At 45.1% G+C, this 12142-nt stretch overlaps 1 protein-coding gene across 5 annotated transcripts in view; it reads left to right on the top strand.

Moving 5' to 3' along the window:
* The window catches only part of KCNMB2 (potassium calcium-activated channel subfamily M regulatory beta subunit 2), a 1082301-nt gene that overhangs the window by 577086 nt on the left and 493073 nt on the right, over positions 1–12142 (top strand). Inside the window, exon 1 of one of the 5 annotated variants that reach the window (XM_085635411.1) lies at positions 8171–8504. The exons of 2 other annotated variants lie outside the window; for them this stretch is intronic. The gene's annotated coding sequence lies outside the window, so the exon portion shown is untranslated. Of the gene's footprint in view, positions 1–8170; positions 8505–12142 lie in introns of those variants that run through there. 2 more of the 5 variants (XM_085635410.1, XM_085635409.1) reach the window with 2 other exon arrangements.

Raw genomic sequence — 12142 nt, 5'->3', positions numbered from 1 at the left:
CAGATTCACAAAAACATGTATCAGTACGGGAAGTAGTACTACAAGAATACTCTTTTGTATTCCTCCATCCCTTTGTGAATCGGGCCCCAAACGTTTGACTCTGTATTAGTATTGCGGAAAGAGGTACAGTCCTACGATTTGTACTAATTGAACATGATTATTTTCTGACTAGTCTTATTTTATTCCCATTTTTGATGTTTTGCTGCCAATTCACAAAGGTACATAAGAGTTCATAAAAGAGTTCCACAGGAGTTTTGCTTTACATGCTCCTAAATGACTTTGACTTTGTGAATAGCTATGGAACTCTTCCTAGCCTTATGCACACAGGATCCACTTTTGAGTCAATGAAGCGGGTCTTGACCTTGGTACATTTATGGCTGTAGTACCCTTATTCAGGGGGTGTCCTATGAAATACAGTCCTGCAAATGGTTCACCAAACTCCCTCTGCCACCACACATATTCCAGTTCCGTCTCTAGGACCAATGAGTGCTTAATTTGAGCCAGTGGCTTCCGGTGTTTGGCACCAGCACTTAAATATTAACACCTGCACCACATGGTGGCACTGTCTGTCTAATTTTCAGATGAGCACAACTACAGTTGTTTAATAATTCATATACATTAAAAATAACTAATGCCTGACACCTAAGCCATTCATATAGCCTAGCGTGGCCTGGACTAGTCTGAATTGTCACATTTGTAGAGTGTGATGGTTAGTAGTTGTGTTGATACTGTCATTGGCAGCAGTGGCAGTACCAATGGGTGGTGCAAGCTGCAGAGACAAGGGCCCCAGCACTTTTTTGTTTACAAATTAAGCACTGGTACCAACATGTGATTGCAAGTTTGGGGCAGCAAAATATATTTTTAGGGGCTCATTAGCATGGTTTGTGGTCTGAAGGCACATGAGATCCTTCCCAATTGCAGCAAGATTAGGCTCAATTCACGAAGCATGTTACTCGAGTCTCAAGCTCGAAATGCGTTTGTGAATATGGAAATTTGGTAGTATGGATGAATGTCTGAGCACATCAGAATTGCTCTCTCAGTCTATAGCAGAGCAAACCAGAATGTATCTGTAATTCAGGGTAACGAATGAAAATTGGATGTAGCAAATTGTTTATCCACCCAGCTTACAAATGTTAGTAGTTCCTCATCTGCAATAGAAATCAGCAGAGTTTGTTTCGGTCTTTACACTGCCAAAGTTTGGCACAGTTTGCGATTTTCAACGTTTGCAAAGATTCTTGGTTTAGTTTCATAATTATCAAATTGTCTAATTTTGTAGAGCTCTGTATTTCTCCATAAAACACTGAAATTGCTAGAAAAATTGACATACCATTTGTTTGCAATAGCTCCCGGACAGTGGGACTGATTAATAATATCGGGATGTCGGATGGCCGACTGCTGTTACGGCAGTCAGGACCCCCCCCCGATAAGCGGTCAGCGGTCCGACCGCCCAATTACGATCTGACCGTCGTGTAGTGGTTGGAAAGTGTTTTTTTCCACGGTGACCCGGGGAAAGGGCCGCAGCACAAGTCACAGTGAAAAAAAACACTGTGCACATCCATGCACAGTGTGCCAGGCACCATGTGGTGTCTGTCCCATGATTCATGGATGTGTGGTGGGCACTGCATGTGCCCTCAGGGCCACTTTACAGTGGCCCACGGGGGACGGGGGCCTTGCTTGGGTCCCTCAAAGTCCTTTTCTGACAGCCTTTTCGTGGTGGTCAGACAGCCATGAAAAGGCTGTCGGAAAGGGACATCGTAATCCCTACGGCGGTTCCTGCGCAGGCACCGCCTCCATGTAGGGGGTGCGATTTCGAGCGCCGCCACGATGGTATCCTAGATCCTGTCGAAGGCTGTGGTCTTTCCCCCGACCTCTGCGATCTGACCACCTGCATTGAAATGCGGCAGTCGGACTGATGGCCTGTCTGTCGGGCGGACCGCCACCGACAGCCTTGCACCTTTCATCTTTTAAGTGATTGTAAATAAAATGGATTACTCCTGTGGTGGGACAAGGTCATGAGCATGTGGCTGCACCCCATTCCAAAGACCGCAGGCTCAGATACATTATGCACTAGGACACCAGGAGTGCGCAAGAAATGGTGTCAGAAAGCGTAAGAGCCCATTAACGATACTGAAATTGCAGTGCACGTGCTCACACAATGTGACATTGTAGCGCCAGTGGCGTAACAAAATCTCAGGGGGACCCGCTGCAAGGTGAGGGGGCCCCCATTACTCATTCCCTAACTGCCTTGATGCTTCTGAGTGTTCTATTTGTTTGCAGCTGGCCAGCCCAAGGGGAACCCCTTTGAGGTGAATAGTGTGGGCCGCCCTCCGCGCTGGGTCGGGGGGCGCCGTTACACCCCTGCGCAGCAGCACGTGTCCCTTAAAAGGTGCCTTGAGGCCCAAAACTATGTGCATTAAAGACAGTAGTTATTGCTCCACAGATAGACATAACATTAGCTGCGCTTCATTTGTAGCCTTATAATATAAGTAGCAATATAATATGAGCACAGGGTCGGATTGTTAAAGCGGGCACTCGGGAAGTGGCCAAAGGGCCGTTAGCCGATTTCTCGCGGTGGGCTCCTTTTTTGGGCAGCCTGGGGGCTGTCTGTGCTGCGAGGATGCCGCCTACGTCCCAGTGGGTGCCTGAGTGGAATTTCTAGAGGCAGATGGGCGGAGGTATCGCTCCCTTTCTCTCACTGGGCCGGCCCATTAATGTATGCTGATTGAGCGGGGCAGGGGGCCTGAGCAGAGGTGGTCTCACTTGCATTCATGTGTGGCTCTTTTCATAAAACTAAGCTGAAGCAGTGTTTTGCGGAAAGGCAATACGCAAATGTGGGCCACTTTTTTTCTGGTGTGCTCGTGCCGATTTTTGATCCCAATCCAACCCTGAATAGAGAGGAAGCGGGGGGGGGGGGGGGGGGCGCGATTGCAAACCACAAGTATAAAAACACAACATGCTCGCCCTTTGTGGCATGTTAATCCAGTGTTTGTTTTCTTTCCCTACCTTCCACCAAGCAAGTGTTGAATTTGCCATCACAACACCGCACTTAGGGAAACAAACTTGATGAATAATTCAGTGTGTTTTTGTTGCCAGACTATTGTGGTGTTGCAAGCACGATTCGCACCTGTTGCTGAAACTTTTTGCCTCTACGACTTGCTGTACTGTCTGGTGTCAAAAATGGGGCCGACCTCTTAAACAGAGCGCATTTGACTTTTCATGTATGCACTTCCGAGCCGGAGCTCTCACAGACGTCCTTTGTCAGCGTTCACGTCACGTTTTTAGACGTCCTTTGTCAGCTGTCACGTCACGTCACTAGACGTCCTTTGTCAAGGTCATTGAGAAAGAAGGGGGTGATTGCTTAATGTCAAACCTGCTTTTTTCAGATTTGTATAGCGCGCACTTGACCCGAAGTTATTGGAGCGCTTTACATGAGCACCAGTTAGTATTGCGCTAACACAAGGACACATTCATTTATTTATTGTACGCACGGGGAGATTGAGTGATTTGCCCAGAATCACAGGATGCTGAGTCGACGCCGAGGCTCGAACCCGGTTCTCCAGCTCCAAATGTCGGCAGCTCTAAACTCTAACATTGGCCTCCACATCACACAAACTTGTTCCTGTATTTCAGTCTGTGCCTAGGATGGGTGTTGATATGATATCCAGTGGGTCTTATTGATTGATTTTTGGACCAATTAACGTAACAGAAACATGTTAAGAAGGAGGTCGCTTCAGCTTTTCGCTGTTATCGTCAGAAAAGCAAATCTCACTGCCTCAGAGCCCGGAAGGGGACGTTTTGTAATTATGGATGAAAAGGTGATTATTAAGGTCTTTGTTGGAATCCCGCAGTTATGACTTCCTGCCACCTATCACAATCAGTGCAAACATTACAAAATGGCGGTTGGACAACCGAACATTTCTTGCAAGTGTTTTCCGCATAAACATGAACATTTTTCCAGTGCTTAATTTGTAAAATATTGAGAGCCGGTGCCCTGAGCGCTCCTCAGAAGCCCGGCTAGTGCTAATAAATGTCATCGTGTGAATACTGAGGCTTGTAGTCTTGAATTCACACCTCAGGCCTCTTCAATCCACAGCAGACACTCCCTGCACCTTTATCGCAGTCTTGCAGGTTTCTGCTGTCTTTCATGGTGATTTTTTTCCGCCTTTCTCTTCTTGTTCCTTTACCCCTTATGTGTTTTCCCTTTCTTGCTCTTGGGAAGTGCCTGATGCAGAAAAATAAGTGTCACTCACCATAAACGAGTGTCAGTGGACCCCACCGGAAACCACTGGCTCAAATTAAGCACTGCATGTGTCATTCGATGGTGGCGTTTACCACCTCCAGTGCTGATGAAAATTGCAAATGTGATTAAAATGAAATTGAAATCAATTAAGTAAACTTTTTCTAGTGTGATCCTTTATATTCACAGTTCTTGAGTGCCACCCTGTAAATTAACAATTTCATTCAATCGAGGGTGGCAAACTCAAGTAGGAAACTATCAGCTGGTCTTAAGGTCCCAGTTCCAGTGCTTGAAATGGAAAAATAGAAGTGCGAAACAAGCAAGTAACAGAGTACCTGCTTGCTTCTGAGAAGTGCTAGTACTCTTCAATTAAAAGTATTATGTTTTTCTTGAGAAGTGCAGGTACCCTCCCTCTCAAAATAAAAAAGTGCTGGTACTCAGTACCGGACAGAACCTGCCCATTTAAAGCATTGCCCAGTTCCATACACCGTAGTTCAAGCAGCATTGCAGCGGGTGCCAAAAAAGGGTGCCCGTGTAAAATGATGCCCAAGGACATAATAAAAACTATGCCAACATATCGCCAAGTCAGGACTCGCTTACAATGGTTGCCTGCGGCCTGGGAGGTGAAACCTCATCTCCCAGCATCAACAGGTCCTTTTAGAAAAAAAGTTCTGGTTCCATCGAGCGCACAACATGGGTTCAAGCCATTGTCAGGTTATGTCGATTTGTATAGCGCACTAATTACCCGTGAGCGTATCCAGCATGGGTGTAAATTCACTGAAGTGCCAGGGGTAGCGGAAGTGACATCACACGCCCTTTGATCTCCACTTTCACTTACACACACATACTTACAAATACACACAAATTCACACATATACACACTCTCACACATAAACACATTCTCACCCGCATACACGCATACATTTAAAGGTATTTTTTACTTACTTCTGATGCCATGGAAGGTCATATTCCAACTTATTGTGCTCCATTTTTATTACACTATTAGTGAATAATATATTTTAATTATTCACTAATAGTGTAATAGAAAATGGACAGAAAATAAAAAGAATGGAGCTTCAGCTGCCCCCCTGTGTTCCTGGCACTGAAATTGCCACTTCGCAGGGCAGGGGTCACAAAGGCAGTGCTAGGGGTAGCAAAGGGCAAGATAGGGGTCGGACCCCTTGTGACCCCTAAATGGCGTCTATGCTATCCAGCTGTTTAGTTGGCTAAGTGCTTGCCTACTCAACAATGTATCTATAACCTCTCTTCTCCTCAATGTACATATCAATCATTTCAAACTGTTTAATTTAAGCATGCTACAAGCAATGGCTTAAAGATGCACAGATGTCTCGCTCGGAAAGAGGCACCAGATGCTGAGAAATGGACAACTGTTAGGGCTAAGGCAATGACCCAAGTGTTCAAGCACACAGCGCCCCATGCGGATCCCGAATAGAGTCCAGCTGGCCACTCTCTAAGAGAATCCATCTCAAACAATACTCTAGTCTAACCTTATTTGTCATGACCAGGGCCACTGGAATCATGTGATTGTGTGGCCGGTACGATTTTCGCATAATTGTAGATTTGCCGCATTTTCCACATAATCTATAATCTGCCTCATAATCTGCTGATTTTAGCTAAAATAAAATGTTGTTTCTAGCTCAAGCGGTTCAAAAGTTAGAAAAAACGCAGTGGCGGGTGCTGCCACGCAGTGAAAGGTCCTTTACTAGGGTTGACTGGTAACCTTTCTGTAGTTTATTGCTATTTGTGTGTATTCAACTAGTACTAATGAGGTGCACCCAATGTCCAGACAGTGTTAACAAGTGTAAAAATGACAAAATAATGAAGCAATACTATCATAAAATGTGCCACAAAATGCAGCATAGTTTGCCTTTCCTTGCTGCATAATTTACTCAACCCTGCCGCATAATTTGACCCTCTCCTGCCACATAATTCCCTTGGCCCTGGACATGACTCGCCTCTAAAAAGCATGAATCACAGCCAGTGACAATATCAGCAAATCACAAGTAGCCATGAACCATAATGGGTGGCCAAATGCTGAAAGCACTATAAAACCAGACATATGGTACTAGGCACTACACAAATGAACATATAGCAGAACTGTGCTGGTCTCAGACTGAAGGGACAGCCCTGCTCCCTTTAACAAGAGCCAGAACATCAACGCAAAGCTGTTGATTCCAAATGAAAGACCCTTTCCATAACATGCAATTTTTAGACAATTTCTGAGGGGCCCACAGGATGGGCTTGTTTTCAGTGAGAACCGATCGTTGTCTGCTCCCGCGCGCTCTTCTGCACGGGTCAGGCAGGGGCTGGGCTATGGGGCTGCCCTCGGCCCCGGTCCCTGCAGCAGTAAAAGACAGGGCTGGTGTCTCCAGGTCTGAAGTTACCAGGCCATGGTTTGCAGACTTTAGGACCTTAAAAGCGCGCATAAGTCAAGAATTTACGGTGCGCCCCTTTTATTACAAAAACAAAATTACGAAACAAGAAATTTAGGCTAGATCAGTAATTGCAGAAATGTTTTCAGATATTTAGGGGAACACGATTTCACTAGAGGACATTCAGTCTGAAGCATACTTATATTCATGTTGTCTACAATGTGTGTAGGGCGGGGGTTATACCATATATGGAGGGGGGCTTAAAAGTGCACAGCAACTGTGTTTACAAATATAAAACGTACACAAGTACACATTTGGCAAGTAGTTCAAGGGAAATCCAAGAGGCATGTTCCAAAGTGACACCCACACGGCTTTAGGACCCAGAACCATTGCTATCAATAGTGCAGCAGGTGCAGTGGCACCGGGACCCACTGAACCCTGATTACTGCTGTACATCACTGCCCAGCCGGTTGTCAGCCGTGTATGTTTTTTCTCACTTGCATTAAAGCTCATGGCACCATTGCTACGTCATTGATAGGACACCGCATGTCAGTGCAATGATCGATTCGTAGATGGTGGCGGAGGTCGCGCGCGCTCATTCACGTCCCGTGCAGGGGGTGGTGCGGATGCTAATCATGGGCTCGGCGCGGCGCGTGGAAGAGCCCCGCTGCCGCACGCGCCGTCCTTGCAGCCGATGCTATCTCTAATATTGGGAAGGGTTTCATAAAACAGCAATCACCAGTGGGGAGCAGCCAGTTTCCAAGGAGATGAATCGGTGCCTGGCTGGCACGCGCTCCAGACTGTCTGTCTTCCTCGTTATTCACAGAATTCAACATTTCTGAGCTAAAAAGGGGGTTGAGTCCCAACAAGGCGCGGATAATGACGGTCTGCTTCGGGAGGGGAACGGCTGCTTGCATGCATTTCCAACCAGGCAATTTAGACGACTGCTCCAGGGTCGAATCGGCATCCTTTTCGGCGGGAATCAAACCACCAACGAGGGGGCAATGTCCCTTGGGCGGATTTCACTCTAGTCCAGCAGACAGAGTCCAAGGACAAGGTACTCTGGCTTGAAGAGCTTGGAGGGAAGCCAAGGGTTCTCACAGAGGCATCGACGCGCTGTCGCGCGAGCCCACGACATGCACCTCTCTACATGCCTTGCTGCAGTGCATTGCAAAAGTGAAGCTGGTGCAACTGGCAGACTTCCCTGAGCTCCGGAGAGCTGTGAACACTGAGGAGTGGACTAAATTGGCCAACAACCCTACTTCCCATGATCACGCCGTCTACGGTTGGCACGATCCAGGAAAAGCCATCGACGTCTATGGCCGCGTACCAAGACGCTTGCGACAACAACTCACCCTTCTTCGCGTCACGAGAAACAGATCAAGGGTCTGTTGCAGCATTCATCTTGGGATGTGCTTAAAAGTTGCCATCACGGTGGATATTGGAGTCAACCACAAGTAATTGGGGTTGCCATAATCACTATGGCGTGCATGTACGGCTCGGTCATTCAAAAATGTATGAACGATAATCTGAGGAGAGCGCGGCACCTTCAGAAATATGGAAATGAGGGCTTCGTGAAATAAGGGTCTGTGAGGGCCAGCTGTGTTTGTAGTTCCTCATTCAACATATGGCTTCCACTTTTTTGGACTACTGATTAAAAACAGTGACTTTGGCTTGGTTGCCTCCTTTGCACTGCTTCTATGGACTTGTGATTGTGGCATCATTTGAAAGACATTTAATTTCAAAGCCAATCTGGATGGGCAAAGGTGCCCGGAGTGCCTCTGAGCTCACCATAGTGTGAATGTGCAAAAGATCTTCCTTTGAGAGGCATCTGAATTCTCCCCATTGGAAAAAGCTGATCTGCGGTTGCTAAGGTAACGTGATCAATTACATTGTTGCATAATATTTCAGAAAGTGTATAAATACATTTGGTATGTGGGAGGATAGGCAAGCACTGAAAGAAAGATGCCATCATTTTAGATTAAAATAAAGTACACGCGATTAAGGAGTTGATAACATGTTTTTATCATGAATTTCTAGTCTTATGGAATGATGCACCAGTTTTGGGTTGAGGGACTGCTACTGGCAGACGAACCCATCACATTTTACGGACCATAACTGCGATGTTCACAACATAGAGATTTATTTCTGTTTTTAAGCGTTAGTTTTCTGGGTGGCGATGCTTTGAATTTGAGGATCTGGGTGAAAAAACTATGCAGATTGAAAATCAAATGCAATTACTTTCCTGCAGTTTACAAAAGTTTCTAAACTGAAGGTAAGACAAGAATCACAAGTAGGAGCTACTCTTATTCAAGTCCACCAAGGACTGCTGTCCTACTGTGAGTTGTGGCTCTGATCGATACACTGAATTTTATTAATTCACCTAATTAAATTGTGCACTGAGCGTATCCAATTGAATATAGACATAGTGAACTTGGTATGGTACCAGAAGATTATTTTCAAAATATCGCGATATTGCATCCTAAATATTGCATGCAAAAATATTGCCTCTGGGGAGTTAATAACAGAAAATCTACACCCAATGAGTGACATTTCTGTAAATGATATTTTAGAGATAATATTTATGTAAGACAATATTTCGAGAGATGATGTTTGGATATACAATAATTGAAATTAGGCGTCAACCTGCAATGGAAAGGAGCTGTCATGTCTGCCACCTAAAAGATCCCTTGAGCACTCATTTTGCAGAAATAAGTGATATATATTTTCATTGGTGCTTTGATGTGATGCTCTTTGCTTGGCCAAAGGACATAAGAGGGTGTCACATGATCACTTCTCTAACCCCTTCAGGCAGGCGTGCTTGCTATACAAGGAAGCCTGTTTGAGATTGTAAGCCCAGGAACTGAGGGAACATAGCATTATGGGTAACACGTTCTGTACTTTCAGAGGTCGGTTTGCCTCTTGGTACCCAATCATATGAATAATGCCAACCACTTGTGCTGGAGCTTCCAACTTTCCATATTTAAGATAATTCTGGGACAATATATTTGCTTATTTATTTTTGCTTTACTATGAAGTTTGCAACAGCATAACAGTTGGTTAGGAGGAAGATGGTACTGGGAAAATGAAGGAGGCACACAGAAATGTAAACAGAGCCGTGGGGGGAGGGTACACTCCTTCAACTTTCTGAAATGTTGTGCTACCTTTGTGTGAAAGCTACGTGAATAACGCAGTCGCAAATAGCTGCCTCACGATTCCTAAATCAACATGGACAATTCAAATAGCTGCATACTGTTTCTTAAAATGTAAATGTTTCAATTAATTTGTGAACTCAGAAGAAGATAGGAAGGTGCCAACCACCAATGCCATTTTTAAGGTTAATTCTGGTTACAGGCAGTGCTTAATTTGAGCCTGTGGGTTCCGGTGCTCAGCACCGGCACTTAATTGTCAACCCCGGGGCTTGTACCAGTCTGCCACATGGTGGCGCTGTTAAAAATGACTGTTGACTGTCGCCCAAGCCTTTCTTATAGCTTTGGGGGCCTAGAGTATGTTGAATTGTCACACTTGTAAGAATGAGATGATTAGTAATTGTGTTGGTACTGCCATTGGCAGCTGGCAGGGGCATTGTGTGCTGCAAGCTGCAGGGGAATCCTAACGAGGGCCCTGGCAATTATTTTTTTACAAATTAAGCACTGGTTACAGGTCACGGAAGGGTCCTGTGACAGACTTATTGGGTAACTGCAGATTGGTGGTAAAGAGTTGATGGGATTGTGGTTCCCGAAAATTGTACCGACTGAGCAAATGGGAGGGATTGGAGGTAGATTTAGGCATCTGACAGGATGGACAGGTGTAGTGTATTGAGTTGCCATTGGGTGGAACATTTCAAAGGGGTTCTGTCAATCATGGTCATTCCCTGATTGGAAAACCCAGCTATTCTCTGCAAACTTGATTTAAGAAGTCACCTGCTAGGATCGAATGTGCGGAAAGTGTTATAGAGTGATGGACCTGGTTACATGAAGGATTCTACCGATGAAGTCTTTGTATTTGGGTAGACTGATGCAGTGGCGTAGCATGAGCGGGGCCACAGGGCGGTTGCCCCAGGCGCAAAATTCTTAGGGGTGCACAGGCATTCTTTGGGGCACAAAAGTTTAAAAGAAAAGTGAAAGGATACTTGCCCCGGGCGCTGGCCACCCACGCTACGCTGCTGGACTCATGTAAAGTAACTGAGCCAACTGCAGGGTATTTAATTGCTACTTAAGTTAGAGAAACTTGGAGCTCTATGCCACAACACTTCCAAGAAGAGACCCACAGCAAGCCTTTCTTGATGGGGGACCATCGTCGAGTGTTCGAGGCAGATGTGATGTGACCACAACATTGCAGTCCAAACAAGAGCCTAATGGGGGGATTTTGAGCACTGTGGAGCTTGGAAAGCTCATATTTACAGAGTCAGGTGTAGAAGGTGTTGCCATAGTTAAGTCTATCAATAACCACTTAGAGTACCTGAGTGATTTTGTAGCTGAACTGAAGCAAGGAAAGATCTCTTGTTTGGTTTAGATGCAAGAGCATGTCGTTGCTGGTGTTGAGTTGCAAAGTGAAGGTGAAGTTAGGGTCATACAGAAAAGGCTGTACACTTGTTTGACTGGAGTTGAAAGGAGGTCCTAAAAAATTAGTCTGAATGAAAGAAGTGAAAAATTAGCTCTCAAAGGCAGGATACTCTGTCTTACAACCAGTCGCACAGAACTAGTTTAGCCGTATCAAGTGCTCACCTTGCTTCAGATATTGTGTCACGTGATGCATTCCAGGCATCCCTATTCCATCGCGCAGGGACTCATCTACAGTGGGTATTAGTCGGTGCATTGAGCCTCACGGATCCCAATCAATGGCACAGTGTAAGAAGATGGGTGAGGCAATCAAGTCCTTTGGGAACACTGAAGTTCTTCCTGTTAGTGCTAAATAGGATGAATGCCAGCGTGACTTTTTTGGTGTAACTGTTCAGGAAGAGTAAGTTCCAGGAACAGTGATGCCTCTCTGTGATCTTATTGAAAAACCATCACATTACAGTCTACGTATTGCGTGATCCTCCGAGGGTCATTGCTATAAGCATGCAAGCTCGACCGGCTGTGTGACGAATGTTGACCTCATGTAGAGTATCATGACTTCCAGCTTCAGGGTATGGTCTTCAGACAGGATATGTGGTTGTTTTGGACTCCATACCTTGAATATCTTTGGTTCTTACTTTAATTTATCAGAAGAAAAGGCACTAAAGTACCCCAGGGTAGAACTCTTTTAGTGGAACAAAAATGTCTTCCTTCAAATGAGTCACATTCTAAAATGATGAGCCTGGTTTCTCAGGGAAAAATAGTTTCCTAATAATATCTTTGAAGTAATATTGAAGCACAGATTTAAATAAGAGAGTAATTTACAAACAAGAAGGGGCTTCTAGCTTAGAACCAGAATAATCGGCAGTATTAGCTAGTAAATTGGCCCTTTTTTGTAACTGAAAAAAATATGGGAAAAACAATTGCATTTACAATTTGGAGATTTGGCAACA

The sequence above is a fragment of the Triturus cristatus genome, chromosome 11 (assembly GCF_964204655.1).
Source record: "Triturus cristatus chromosome 11, aTriCri1.1, whole genome shotgun sequence".
Taxonomy (NCBI): domain Eukaryota; kingdom Metazoa; phylum Chordata; class Amphibia; order Caudata; family Salamandridae; genus Triturus; species Triturus cristatus.
This window is presented reverse-complemented; position numbering and strand designations above follow the sequence as displayed.